Source organism: Sminthopsis crassicaudata, chromosome 1 (assembly GCF_048593235.1).
Source record: "Sminthopsis crassicaudata isolate SCR6 chromosome 1, ASM4859323v1, whole genome shotgun sequence".
Lineage (NCBI taxonomy): Eukaryota > Metazoa > Chordata > Mammalia > Dasyuromorphia > Dasyuridae > Sminthopsis > Sminthopsis crassicaudata.
In genome coordinates, this window is record NC_133617.1 from 402,870,799 (window position 1) to 402,886,371 (window position 15,573).

The 15,573-nt window shown below is 33.2% G+C and overlaps 1 pseudogene; it reads right to left on the reverse strand.

Annotated features, from left to right (window-relative positions):
- On the reverse strand, positions 1-8,842 carry LOC141550127 (olfactory receptor 2K2-like; annotated as a pseudogene).
- Positions 8,843-15,573: the final 6,731 nt, after the last annotated feature.

The following is a 15,573-nucleotide window of genomic DNA, read 5'->3' on the forward strand; positions in this document are numbered from 1 at the left end:
TCACAGTTTCTGTGAAAAGACATTTCTGCCCAGTAGCTTTTCCATAGCCCCTTTCACTTCTTTATTTCTCAAACTATAGATAATGGGATTTAACATGGGAGTAATCACCCCATAAAACAAAGGTATGAAATTATCAGTTTCTTGAGAATCTACTGATGATGGCTTCAGGTACATAGAAAGGGCAGTACAAGATCATCACTGTTAGGTGGACTGAGAGGGGGGAAATGCTTTGCTCCTCCCATCTGTTGAATTGATTCTTAGAATAGTGAAGAGATTAAAACTATATGATATGCAAATTAAAAGCATTGGAATTGGAAGGAGTAGAACACTGCCCACCAGCATGATTATGTCCATGGTAAATGAACTTGTGCAGGCTAACTTTAGCAATGCTAAGATTTTACACGTAAAGTGATTGATGGAACTCCCACAGAGAGGCAGTTGCAGGGCAGAACTTGTTTCAAGCAAGGCAGTAAGACAACCTGTTATCCATGATCCAGCTGCCATCTGGAGACAGACACTTTTGTTCATGATGATAGGGTATCTAAGGGGGTGACATATTGCTACATATCGGTCATAGGCCATCATGGCAAGGAGCAGACACTCTGTGGACCCCATAGCAAGGGAGAGATACATTTGCAGGGCACACCCTGTGAAAGGAACAGTATTTCTTTTTGTTATGAATTTCACCACCATAGGAGTGATCGAGGAAGTAGTGTAACAGATGTCCATGAAAGCAAGATTGCTGAGAAAAAAGTACATGGGAGTGGAAGGTGCAGATTTAGTATGCTGAGTGTAATGAGAATGCTGTTACCCAGTAAGGTTACCAAGTACATTAAAAGACACAAGACAAAGAGAATGATTTCAAGTTTGTTCCTTGAATGCTTAGGATGTTTAGAATAGTAGAATAAAGTTAATTATCAATGAGAATGGGATAAAGAGGGAGGGAAAAGGTGAGTACAGAAGATAAGGGAGTGATTCATGAGTGAGGGGAGGTTAAGTAAAAGCAGGGCAAATTAAGGAGTAGAAGTAAAGTAGAAGAATTAGCAGGGATGGGAAATAGATATATCAGACACAATAACAAGGATCAAAAGGTCATTAGGAAAAAATGTAGAGCTAGTAATCATTGATCTCAGAAAAAGTCAAACTTAAAATTCAATTAAGAGAGAAATTTACATTATATGTCAGCCATATTAATATTGTTTTAGATGCATATGTGTAAATGTGTGTGCATATGTGTATACAGGTAAGTATATGTATATGGATGGGCGAGTGTTTGGGGTGAATATATAAGTGTATGTGTGTGTGTGTGTGTGTGTGTGTGTGTGTGTGTGTGTGTATGTATGTATTTAATTATATTTGTTCTTAACTGCTGCCCCCTTGGGCAAAGAGGGGTGGAGATGAAAGGGAGAAAAAGAATATAAAAAATACACAGCAGAGAACAAAAGAATTACCTATAAGGTAGCAAAAGAAAAGGATTTACAGGCAGGAATATAATAATTTCTGTCATTGTATAAACTTTCTTGAAATGAAAATGTTTATTTTTTTAAATTTTGTACTTTATTTTAAATAAATAAATAAAGGATATTACATAAAATAAATACAAAATAAACATCAGGTAATTATGGATGACAGGTCCTAATAGTTGGGAGAAATAGGAAAGGTTTCATGTAGGAGGTAATAATTAACATGAATCTTGAAGGAAATGAGGGATTGTGTGAAGCGCCAGTAAGGAAGAAGTATCTTATAGGCATGGCAGATGCCAAGGCAAATGCTCAAAATCAAGAGAAGTATCCTATGTGAAGGATAAATAAAGATCAGCATTTACATCTGTGCACCACTTATTTCCAATTTTATTTCCACCATTCTGGTCTCTGCTCAGACAAGATTATCTATAATGACTCAAATTCAGGAATAAATGGATAATATGGTATATTAATGGATAATAGTGCTAATACTACTCAATATTTAATTCCTTTTAGAAATTTAGGAAAGGTGTACAGTGGACTAGGCCATAAGAAAAATAAGATTCCCATGTTTTCCCTCCCCCATATTGTTCTTTCTGTTCCACCCACAAAGTATTAATAAGGAGAGGCTGCTGCTCTACTTCTGCCCACACAGATAGCTTGACTTCTTGAAATTTTCCTGGAGTTGGAAAAGAGATTTCACTTTTAAAGATATTGGAAAATATATCCTCTTTCTTTCCTTTCAAATTTATTGACCTTAATTTGAATCACACTCTCTGTGTAGCATTGCATAGGGGATAGATAGATGGCTCTGGAGCCTACAAGAGCTGGATTTATGTTCTGCCTCTGACATCTACTGGCTGGGTGATCCTCAGCAAGTCTCTTAATCTCTCAGTGCTCTGGGCAGCTTTCAAAGACTAAAATTTCATAAAAGGTGGCAACCTGCATTGAAAGAGAAAGCTTTCTTACCCAGGATTTCCCTTTTTTTTTTTTTTTTTTTTTTTTTATTATATATATATATATATATATATATATATATATATATTTTATAATATTATCCCTTGTATTCATTTTTCCAAATTACCCCCCCTCCCTCTATTCCCTCCCCCCGACGACAGGCAATACCATACATTTTACATGTGTTACAATATAGTCTAAGTACAATACATGTGTGTGAATATCATTTTCTTGTTGCACAATAAACATTAGAATCCGAAGGTACATGCAACCTGGGCAGACAGATTGTAGTGCTAACAATTTACATTCCCCTCCCAGTGTTTCTTCTCTGGGTGTAGCTACCTCTGTCCATCATTGATCAACTGGAAGTGAGTTGGATCTTCTTTATGTTGAAGATTTCCACTTCCATCAGAATACATCCTCATACAGTATTGTTGTTGAAGTATACAGTGATCTTCTGGTTCTGCTCATTTCACTCAGCATCAGTTGATTTAAGTCTCTCCAACCCTCTCTGTATTCCTCCTGCTGGTCATTTCTTACCGAGCAATAATATTCCATAACTTTCATATACCACAATTTACCCAACCATTCTCCAACTGATGGACATCCATTCATCTTCCAGTTTCTAGCTACAACAAAAAGAGCTGCCACAAACATTTTGGCACATATATGTCTCTTTCCGCTCTTTAGTATTTCTTTGGGATATAATCCCAGTAGTAGCGCTGCTGGGTCAAAGGGTATGCACAGTTTGATAACTTTTTGGGCATAATTCCAGATTGCTCTCCAGAATGGCTGGATTCTTTCACAACTCCACCAGCAATGTATTAGTGTCCCAATTTCCCCACATCCCCTCCAACATTTGTCATTATTTGTTCCTGTCATCTTAGCCAATCTGACAGGTGTGTAGTGGTATCTCAGAGTGGTCTTAATTTGCATTTCTCTGATCAGTAGTGATTTGGAACACTCTTTCATATGAGTGGATATAGTTTCAATTTCTTCCTCTGAGAATTGTCTGTTCATATCCCTTGACCATTTATCAATTGGAGAATGGTTCGGTTTCTTATAAATTATGGTCAGTTCTCTATATATTTTGGAAATGAGACCTTTATCAGAACCTTTGTTTTTAAAAATATTTTCCCAATTTGTTACTTCCCTTCTAATCTTGTTTGCATTAGTATTATTTGTACAGAAACTTTTTAGTTTGATGTAATCAAAATCTTCTATTCTGTGATCAATAATGATCTCTAGTTCTCCTCTGGTCATAAATTCCTTCCTCCTCCACAAGTCTGAGAGGTAGATTATCCTCTGTTCCTCTAATCTATTTATTATCTCCCTCTTTATGCCTAAATCATGGACCCATTTTGATCTTATCTTGGTATATGGTGTTAAGTGTGGATCCATATCTAATTTCTGCCATACTAATTTCCAGTTTTCCCAACAGTTTTTTCCGAATAATGAATTTTTATCCCTAATGTTGGAATCTTTGGGTTTGTCAAAGATTAGATTGCTATAGATGTACCCTTTTTTGTCCTTTGTATCTAATCTGTTCCACTGATCTACCGGCCTATTTCTTAGCCAATACCAAATGGTTTTGGTGACTGCTGCTATATAATATAGCTTTAGATCAGGTACACTTAGACCACCTTCCTCTGAGTTTTTTTTCATTAGTTCCCTTGCAATTCTTGACCTTTTATTCTTCCATATGAATTTTGTTGTTATTTTTTCTAGGTCATTAAAATAGTTTCTTGGGAGTCTGATTGGTATAGCACTAAATAAATAGATTAGTTTGGGGAGTATTGTCATCTTTATTATATTCGCTCGGCCTATCCAAGAGCACTGAATGTCTTTCCAATTATTTAAATCTGATTTTATTTTTGTGGCAAGTGTTTTGTAATTTTTCTCATATAATTCCTGACTTTTCTTTGGTAGATGGATTCCCAAATATTTTATACTCTCAACATTTGTTTGGAATGGAATTTCTCTTTGTATCTCTTGCTGTTGCATTTTGTTAGTGATATATAAAAATGCCGAGGATTTATGTGGATTTATTTTGTATCCTGCCACTTTGCTGAAATTTTGAATTATTTCTAGTAGCTTTTTAGCAGAGTCTTTGGGGTTCTCTAAGTATACCATCATGTCATCTGCAAAAAGTGATAGTTTAATTTCCTCATTTCCTACTCTAATTCCTTGAATTTCTTTCTCGGCTCTTATTGCCGAGGCTAGCGTTTCTAGTACTATATTGAATAGTAATGGTGATAGTGGGCAACCTTGTTTCACTCCTGATCTTACTGGGAAAGGTTGCAGTTTATTTCTATTGCATATTATGCTTACTGACGGTCTTAAATATATACTCCTGATTATTCTAAGGAATAATCCATTTATTCCTATACTCTCAAGAGTTTTTAGTAGGAATGGATGTTGGATTTTGTCAAATGCTTTTTCTGCATCTATTGAGATGATCATATGGTTCTTATTAATTTGATTATTAATATGGTCAATTATATTAATAGTTTTCCTAATATTAAACCAGCCCTGCATTCCTGGAATAAATCCTACTTGATCATAGTGTATTATCTTGGAGATGATTTTCTGAAGTCTTTTTGCTAATATCTTATTTAAGATTTTAGCATCAATATTCATTAAGGAGATTGGTCTATAATTTTCTTTCTCAGTTTTCGATCTACCAGGTTTAGGTATCAGTACCATGTCTGTGTCATAAAAGGAGTTTGGTAGGACTCCTTCATCCCCTATTTTTTCAAATAATTTATATAACATTGGGGCTAATTGTTCTTTAAATGTTTGGTAGAATTCACATGTGAATCCATCTGGCCCTGGGGATTTTTTCCTGGGGAGTTGATTAATAGCTTGTTCTATTTCTTTTTCTGAAATGGGACTATTTAAGCAATTTATCTCCTCCTCTGTTAATCTAGGGAGCCTATATTTTTGGAGGAAGTCATCCATTTCACTTAAGTTATCAAATTTATTGGCATAAAGTTGGGCAAAGTAACTCCTTATTATTTCTCTAATTTCCTCTTCATTGGTGGAAAGATCCCCCTTTTCATTTGTAAGACTATCAATTTGATTTTCCTCTTTCTTTTTTTTGATCAAATTTACCAAAGGTTTATCTATTTTATTGGCTTTTTCATAAAACCAACTCTTGGTTTTATTTATTAATTCAATGGTTTTTTTACTTTCAATTTTATTGATTTCTCCTTTTAATTTTTGTATTTCGAGTTTAATTTTTGGTTGGGGGAGGATTTCCCTTTTTTTAAAGAAACCATTCAATTATTTTCCTTATGTCTGTCTTCTGAGTCTCATTCTTTCCTTTCCTCCATCCTCAGCTACTTTACTTCTTTTCCTTCATCCTCATCTACTTTACTTCCAATTTGCTCTGGGTACCTTTCTAGGTCTTCTGCTTCCTTCCACAAAATACATTTTCAGAGGCATGCAGATTTCTCCTGGATAAAAATAAATCAGAAGGCAATTTTCAAACATCAAAGTTTACTTAACTCTCAGGAAGAATGTCTGTGCTTGGGCTACTTTTCGTGGAAAGTTGTAGGCGGAAAGGACTGAACTGTGGAGGACTGCTGAGCTGTTATGGATGACTTCTAAGTTCAGTGTAGGAGGGACTCTTCTGACTTTCAAGAAAGGGTAGTGTGCTAAGAAATAGTAACAACTGGGGGGCTCAATTGCACTTAATACTCTCAAATTACTATACCAAGCCAAATTTTCCAACTTCCGGGTGACTACTAAAGGGAATTCCTCCAGGCAATAGGATAAGAAGTTCTCTTTGAAACTTGTTTTCTGTCCTGCATTTGCCAGCCCTCCCAAGAAAAATCTTTGGTTGCTGCAAGTAAGACTCCTACTTCCACAATTCCTACAGTAATCAGTCTTGGTTCTGGATACAAAAGCTTTTTCTTCCTATCTCCTCTTACCCCAGCAGCTTGGAAGAGTTGACAGATAATAAGAGCAAATTTAAGAGTCCTGGAACCTGTGGATCAGCTAGTAACTCTCCAAAGAAGATTATTTTATCTAGGAAAGAATCTAAGACACCTTGTGTGCAACTGCAGATTTGAACAAATGAGGAAATTACAATTTTTTTTCCTTCCCTTTCTGTCACTAGGATATCACCAGATCTTTTTGAGACCAGTGACTCATTCCTTTTTTGTCTCTGCATACCTGCTACCTATTTCATTGCCTGTCCATGGAAGACACTTAATATCTACTTCTCAAAAAGCATTTAATTGAAATTTGAGGTCAATTTCACTATCTTTATAAAATAAAAACATACATTAAAAAAGCCTTTGATTCTTACATCTAGCCAGCATCCTGAACAAAAACCAAAACAAAACAAATCAATTTATCAATCTCTATATTTGGCCTCAAATGAGTCTTCAGTTAATGGATCTTTAAAAAGAAGGTGAAAATAGGGTTTTGAAAGAATTTAGAATCACAGGATCACAGTTATAGTACTTTCTTTTCTGATACCTCCAAGGAAGGAAGAAAGGAATCACACATTTTTTGAGCATCCATGTTTCAGGTCTTGTGCAGAATGTTTTTAAAAATATTATCTCAGTTGACCTTGATAGTACTCCTGGGAGGTAAGTACTACTATTATTATTCCTGTTTTGCAGCTGTGGAAACTGAACTAACAGAAGCTGTCTACAGACACATAGCTAGCATCTGAAGTAAAATTTGAACTCAGGTTCTACCATCAGTGCTCTATCCATTGTACCCATTAAGTTGCCTTAGGAAGTTGGTTTAACTCAAATTCCACCTTCTGAAAGAAAGAATCCTTTTTATCTTTCTCAGTGGATGCTGTTTTTTTTTTTTTTAACCATTCTTCATATTGTATCCTCCCTCTCTAATAGCTATTTGAGAGTAATAGTTTAATCTTTTTCTTATCCTTAATACTTATCACAGAACATTTTACAGTACTTAAATCACTAAATGACCTTTTAAAAAACTTCCATCTCTACTTCTTAGAGTTCTAATTTGAAAGAATCAGTTTGTTGTAGAAGAAAGAGCACCAGAGTTAGTCTGAAGATTTGAGTTTAGGTCCTAGGTCCTCTAGTTGCTGTTTGTTGAACCATAAGCAAATCACTTAATCATTCTGCACATTTATTCACTCTCCAGGATTCAAATTCTGACTCTTCTAATTTATGAATTTAACAATCACTTTACCTCCTCAGGCCTTTTTTTTTTTAATTGGAAAAACAAAGGATTTGGACTAAATAGTCTTTTAGTCTCTTCCAGCTCAACAGTCAATAGAAATATAATTTGGGTGATTTGAGTTCAATTAAAAAAAAAAAAACTGATCCTCAGAGATGAATAGAAAATTTGATTTTTAAAGGACTTAGAAGAAGCATAAGGAAGTAATCAGGAAAGGGAAATCATAAGCAGTAATCAGAAAAAGGAAATCATAAGGGACTTAATAAGTCCCCTTATCTCTTTACATTCTTACATGAGAGGCTGATATTTGGAGACATAGGGCACAGGTGTGAGTTGAACATGAAAGGATAATATTTTAAAAAATAAAATAAAATGGTTGGGGACGAATGTATCAGGAGAAAGGGAAAGAGAGAGATTGAATAATGTAAATTATCTGCCATAAAAGAGGCAAAAAAAAGCTTTCATAATGTACATGAAGAAAAGGAAGTGAGTGAGACTGAGTGAATTAACCTTATTCATATCAGAATTAGTTCTAAAAGGAAATAATAAACACACTCAAAAAATGGGTATAGAAATCTATCTTATCCTGCAGGAAAATAGGAGGGGAAGTTATATGGAAAAAAGAGAGGGTGATAAAAGAGAGGGCACATTGGGGGGAGGAGCCAGTTAGAAGCAAAAACGCCTGACAAAGGACAGAGTGAAAGGAAAGAGAGAATAGAATAAACAGGGTGGATATACAGTTAGCAATAGTAATTATGTATGAAAAGAATTAGCAAGTTTCTTTGATGAAGGCCTCATTTCTCAAATGTATAGGGAGCTGAGTCAAATTTATATAGATATCCATTCCCCAAATAGTATGTGATCAAAAGATATGATTTTTGCCCAAAGAAGTATAAAATCATATATATCCTTTAACCTAACAATAACACTACTAGTCTTGAATCCCCCAAAAGATTTTTTAAAGGAAAATAATATATAGATATAAAAATATTTATAGCAACTCTTTTCTCATGGCAAAGAATTGGAAATTGAGGGATGCCCATCAATTGTGGAATTGCTGAATAAATTGTGCCATGTGTTTATGAAGGAATATTTTTGTTCTATAAGAAATGAAGAGAATGATGCTATCAGAAAAACACAGAAAGTTCTCCATATACTTAAGCAAAGTGAAATATACTGTGTACATAGTAATAGCAAAGTTGTGAGATAGGAAGTCTCCTATGTACGTGAGGTTTAGTAAACTTTGTCATTGTGACAGGACTAATTTAATTGATTATACTGTCATCTTAAAGATGTTCCCAGTGTAGAAAAGAATTATGCAAACATTGGTACATATTTTTGTTTCTTTGAGCATGGTTAATAATTGAACATGCTTTGCTATTGAAAATATTTCAAAAATTTGTCTTTTAATACCACTTAGAATTTTAAAACTGAACTTTAAAACATCCAGATTTTGGAAATTTGGAATTTGAAATCATAAATTGATTTGTGGAGCCAAACAGCATGGTTTTGTAATGTTGAAGTTACATGGTTAATTGTTATAAACTTATACCTCCTGAAGTCATCATCCCCATCCTCTAAAAATGTCATTGTTTATTACAAGTTATTTTACAAGCTTTATTGCAAAGTACTTTTCACTATTCAGGGGTTTTCTTATTTATAGCCTTTTCTATGAAAACCTTACTTTCCATTCACCCATGGAGAAAGTATACTAAGAAAACAGGGAAAAGTATCAAAAGTCCAGCTGTAGCAGATATTCAACTGTAAGAGAGGGAAAGCATAAAGAGATAGACCAATATATGAAGGACTGTTTGAAGAGGTTTGAAGAGGAGAATCATGGGAACAAAGAAATCAACTCAAAATATTTATTTATCACTTGTTCTATACCAAGGATTATGTTAGGAATTGAAGAAATAAAGACAAAGAATGAAATAATCCATACAATATATTTACATTTTATATATAACATACATATATGTATATAGCTTATTCATAAGTGTTTATATATATATGTATATACACATATATTTTTTTCTCAGATACATTTTTGAAGAGACAAGGGATTCATATAATTTTCCCTCTCATATATGCATAGTGACCCCTATTTAGCTTTGTTTGTTCTAAATTCAATTTTAGTGAATTTAATATCATATAACTATAAAATGTTAGAGCTAAAACAAATCTTGGAACATTGAAATGAGAATGTCAGAATTGTCAGGGATAAGAGAAGACAATATTTTGCAGGGTTCAAAGAAACTTAATATTGAAAATAATAGAAAGGAAAGGTAGAAAACTGTTTTGGAATAATAATACAGAAGGGACTTCTGTGGGCTAAGATGGTATAGTAAGCTGAAAATCACCTTAACCCAGCCATTCACTTCTACGCAACAATAAACCAATGCCTTCAATCAAATCCTCTACATTTTTACAGCTTTCCATCAAAAGTGCTCTTCAAGGAACCTGTAATCCCTGAATTCTTTTAAACTTTTCTATAGAAACTATGTGAAAGTTAACTTTTAAAGTTAATGATCCAATTAAATTAATTTTATTTGTTGTTTTTGATTGATGGCACAACAAACAAAATGTAGAACAGAAAGATGCTTTTAAATTTCTTCTTGATAAGTTAAACATGAGAGGGGTAATACAGTTATGTTGATGATGTATGATTGATTTGAATCCTCTCATTTTTTTTTATAATTGTATATTGGCAGCCATGGTTCTAAATTAAAGTTTTCAATTCCATAAGTAATGAATGACTGTTCCTGCTAATCTACAACCTTGTCTATATTGACTTTCATTGTGTTTAATAATATATTTTTGCTTGATAATTTTGTAGTGATACATAAAATGTTTTAAATTTGCATCTTTTTATTATTACTGAGGGAAGGCATTCTACAATCAATCAATTTCTCTCTTCTTCAAAAAAACTATCTTTATCTTTTTACAATTTATCCACTGTATACTGAGAGTTGCCTTTACAACTTTTAGCATTTCCTCAAATATTATAGATTTTAAGGGTTTATCTGATTTCTCCCATATGTTATTTTTCTTGTTAAAATAAGATTGCCTTTCTTTGAAGATTTTTTTTAAATGTAATGCAATTAAACATATCTGTTACTATTCAGTCATTTTAATTCGTGTTTATTTCTTCATGAATCGATTTCTGGTTTTCTTGGCACAGATACTAGAATAGTTCACCATTTGCTTCTCCAACTCATTTTAAAGATAATGAAACTGGGGCAAATGAGGTAAAGTTTCTTGTCCATGGTCACACATCAACACATTTCTGAGACCAGATTATAACTAAGAAACACAAGTCTTTCTGATTCCAGACCTGCCCCTGTATTCTCTGTGCTATCTAGCTGTCCCAAGCATTTCTGTCATCTTCTGTAATCTATATATTGACAGATGATATTTATCATTTATCATCAATATATCTTTCTCTTTATTTTTGAGCCACCATTGTCCTTGTTTAGCTAAGCATATGGTTCATAATAGTTCCCTGTACCTCTCATCCAATTCTTAAAGTGTGATCCTTCCTCTATGTTCTTTTCCAATAAGCTTTATTTTGCCTTGTCCCACTCCTCCTTTTCTTCTTTTATATATATATATATATATATATGTATGTATTTCTACTTTATTGGTAATTTTTTTGTTGTGTGTTCTTTTTGTAATTATGTCCGACTTTTGGGAACTTATTTGGGGTTTCCTTGGGAAAGAAGCTGGAGTGGTTTCTCAATTATTTTTCTGCAAATCATTTTATAGATGAGGAAACTGAGATAATCAGGGTGACATGATTTGCTCAGAGTCATACAGCTAATATGTGTCTGAGGCCAGATCTGAACTGAGGAAGATGAATCTTCTTAATTCCAGGACTGGCACTCTTGCCAATGACCTACATAACTTCTCATTTGTTGGATGTACTTCTTTTTACTTGTTTCCTTGTTGGCTCTGTATCCCTCATAATGGTAGACATTTTGGAGTGCTTTTTTCAATTTCCCTCTTCAGTTTCATTTTTATACTATTATATTTTTATATTTCACTCAGATATATTAATGAAGAAGGAATGCAAATGGATTCAGTGATGTGCGGCAGAAAACACTTTTTGAATGATGAGACAAATTCTTACAAAAGTCATTTCTACAGTTAGGTCATCCTATTTCTAATTATTTGTCCCTCCTACTACCCAAGTTATTCTATGTCTTGGAAACTCACTGCTTCCATATTTTCTGTTATGATATTTTGACAAATTCTATTTTTTTCTATGATAATATGATCTCCCAATATGTGAATGCTCCCTGCTCTGACAAATCCTTTTACTTGGTCAATAAGTTTTAGCAGAGACATATACCTTCTCTTTCTTACTACACTAGTGTGCATGAAGGGAACCTTTTATTTTACTTTTTCATGGTGAGCCCCTTTCAATTTTATCTTATTCGAAATTCTGGTCGAGAGAATTTAAAAATCGGTATTTCTTTTCTGTTTAAGTATGACCTCGTGGAGGTTGCAGCCCCTATATCTCTTGACTCTCATTTCACCTTTCATGCAAGGTGAGAAGGAAAGAGATTGTTGTCTTACATTAATTCTCCCTATCAAATCAATGGCAATCATCTATTTCAACTCTCATAGAAAGTGCTAATCATTTCCAGGTCAGTAGGTGCCATCTTAGGCTCTTCTTCAAAGGGTTGTTTCTGTGAAATTTCATTTTAGAAGTCCTGATCTCATTTGGTGCCCCAGTGAATGCTATTTCCACTTATTCCCTAGATCACCAGTATTTGACAGGTCATAGTTATGGCTATATTTGGAGATGTCACAGAGAAATGAAAGTCGAGAAATGCACATTTCAAGGGTAATCATGAGCTACATATTGAGGTCATGAAAGAACTGGCAGATGTGCTTACTGAATCAGTCATACAGGAAAAATCAGGGATGTGGCAGTATAGTAAGATGGTCAATATTGTCCTGACTTTTTAAAAAGGGAAGAGAATAGAGTCCATCATCTATAGGCCAATGAACTTGATTTAAATTCCTAGAAAAATTCTAGAGTTCATTAGTGGAAATCTAGAAACAGTCATTGATTATAAAGTACCAGTATCACCTTAGCAAAATAGAATGTCATACCTACTTTACTTTCTATTCTTATAGAATTTTTTAATAAGAGGAATACTGCAAAAATCTTTTACCTTATCTAAAGCAAACCATTTTATAAATTACTTCCTACTTGTGAAAATATATATGTGGAGTGATATTTCCAACTAGATTTTGATAGATACACTTTGAACTGGTAGAATAACCGTATTTGGTTATTTACCATTATTTGTTAAGGGTTCAAAGTCAAGTTAACCAATGGTCTCCAGGAGACTGTTCCAATAATCTATCATCTTTTTATACACTTTTATCAATGACTCAGATAAAGCCTTAATTAGCACATTCGCCAAATCTGCATGGAGCACAAAACTGTGAGGAATAATTCACACAAATGACAGAGCAAGGTTCAAAAACAATACTATCAAGCTAGATTATTGCACTGAATCTAATAGGAATGAAATCCAATAAGGAGAAATAAAATAAGTACTGAAGTTAATTTTTATAAAATTTACTGTATGAAGTAGACATGGTAAAATAATAATTTGAAACCAAACATCTGGGATTTTTATGAGTCACTAATATGATTCAGTGACCCAAAAACAAATTTTGGGATGTAAAATAAAGGGAATAATATAGTTATTATCCCCCCTGTATTCTTTCCTGATCAGTCCACATTTGAAGTATTCTTTTCATTTTGGAGCACCACTCTTTAAGAAAGACACAGAAAGTATATTTATGCATATGTATTTATATGTGCTGGTGTATGTGTGTGCATATATGTAGTTTTGTGAAAACCCATGACATTAATTATTAAACCAATCATTATGGTAAATTTCCAGACAGTCTGTAACTCCAAATGTTTTATATGTATCAGTATATGTGTATGTCTCTAAATCTCAGCTATACTGTAATTCCCCCCTCCCAACCATTAAGAGCACAGTTTCATAAATTTCTCAACAATAGCTGAATTATTCTAAAAACTTAAAAACATATTACACAAAACATAAAATAATAAAAACCACTTGCCACATGGAACAAAAACTTGACATAAATCTTATAACATTAATTCTTTGAATTATTTAAATGAAATATTACATTTATACCCCCAATTTTGGCATTTTCTATGTTTTTTCACTAGAAAACATCATAGTTGAGGTGTGGTAAAATCATCAAACAACTATGATCTACAACAACAATAAAAGATGGACTAGATAATATTTTTGTTCTCCCCTCCACTAGTATCACCAAATAGAGAAGTTCTCAAATAATCAATCAATAAAAATGTATTAAGTTCTTGCTAACTTTCTTGCTACTTCCCTAGGCACTTAAAATATAAAAATAGAAAGACAAAATTAATAATTCCTTTTTGTAATGAGCTTGCATTGTATTAAACATTTGTACACATTTACATATATACAGAATAAATGTATTCAGAAGAAATAAAAATATATATAAATTAGGTAAATATAAGGTAGAAAGTGAGGGTATTAGCAAATTGGTGTTATCAGGAAAGACAAAGAGATGGTAATAAAAATAAGAAAATAATGACAAATCTGATTTTCATTCCATTGTCATCTTGAAATTCAAGTCTAAATTACCTAAAATGTTAAATATAACATCAGTTAATCCTGGTGAAGAGTCACAATCCTTACATATACATTTCAGTAATTGTTGCTCTCATATGATGATTTTTAACTTTCTACAATCCATATCAGGATTACAACATCTATGAAGTTAGCTATCTACTCAAATTCCTATAGATAAATTGCTTTTTCAGCAAGAGTTTTGTATTGTTCATTTCCAAAAAGATATAAATTGTTCTGCTTCTTTAAAAATTGTTTCAGTTGGACTTCATCTCCCCCATTAATTGTTGCTGTTAGATCACTTAGTCATGTTTGACTCTTCATAATCCTATTTTTGTAAAGTTTTCTTGGCAAAGATGCTAAAATTGTTTGCCATGTCTTTCTCCCACATCCCTATTTTACAATTGAGGAAATTGAGTAAAACTGAACTTAAGGGACTTGGCCAAAATCACACAGATTTTGATGCTTGAGGTTGCATTTGAGATCAGTTTTTTTTCTGATACCAGGTCTGGCACTTTTCCCTTTTTTCCACCTTAAAGTGCATATTATATACCAGGTCCTATGTTAGGTGTTGGAGATGTCAATTATCCTTCATATGAGGATGACCATTTTTTGGAAATGATAAAGACTGGAATTTTAGTCAGTTATTGATGAAGAATATTTTGGAGGACTTTTCTAAATCTTCCGTTTTGTCATTTTTTGATTTCTCTTAGAGAATTTCTGTGAGAGGAACTTTGTATGTTTTAAACTTCCTGTATGTCATGTGTAGTATACACTGTGTTGCTTAATGGATATGCATTTAATGTTTGAATGAATATATGAAAACACATTATAGACTTTACCTCAAAAGTTCACATATCTCAGGATAAAGAGCAATCTTAAGATATAGGTCAATCTGACACTGACCAAATGGAAAAATGATTTTTTGTTCAGTTGTCAATCTAGCAATGGGTTTCTATTTTGTGTAGTTTATTATAACACAACGTTATTTTAACTTATGAGAGCAAGAGGTAGACATGCAGAGGATATATAATAAAAGACTTAGAGATAAGAACAATGTCTCAAATGCAATACATGAATATCCTATATGGAAAGGAGGAGAATCATATTTTAAGCTTTGATGCACAATAATACATGACACCAGGGAAAGTAATGTTATCATTGAATACCAAACACAATGTCCAAGGCAAAATACAAGCCAACTCTATATCTTAGAACTTTTCATGTTTTTTTTGAAGTATAGATTTCTAATGAGAAATTTCTGTAGAGCATCTTTTACCTCTTTGTTCCTTAGACTTTAGATAATGGAA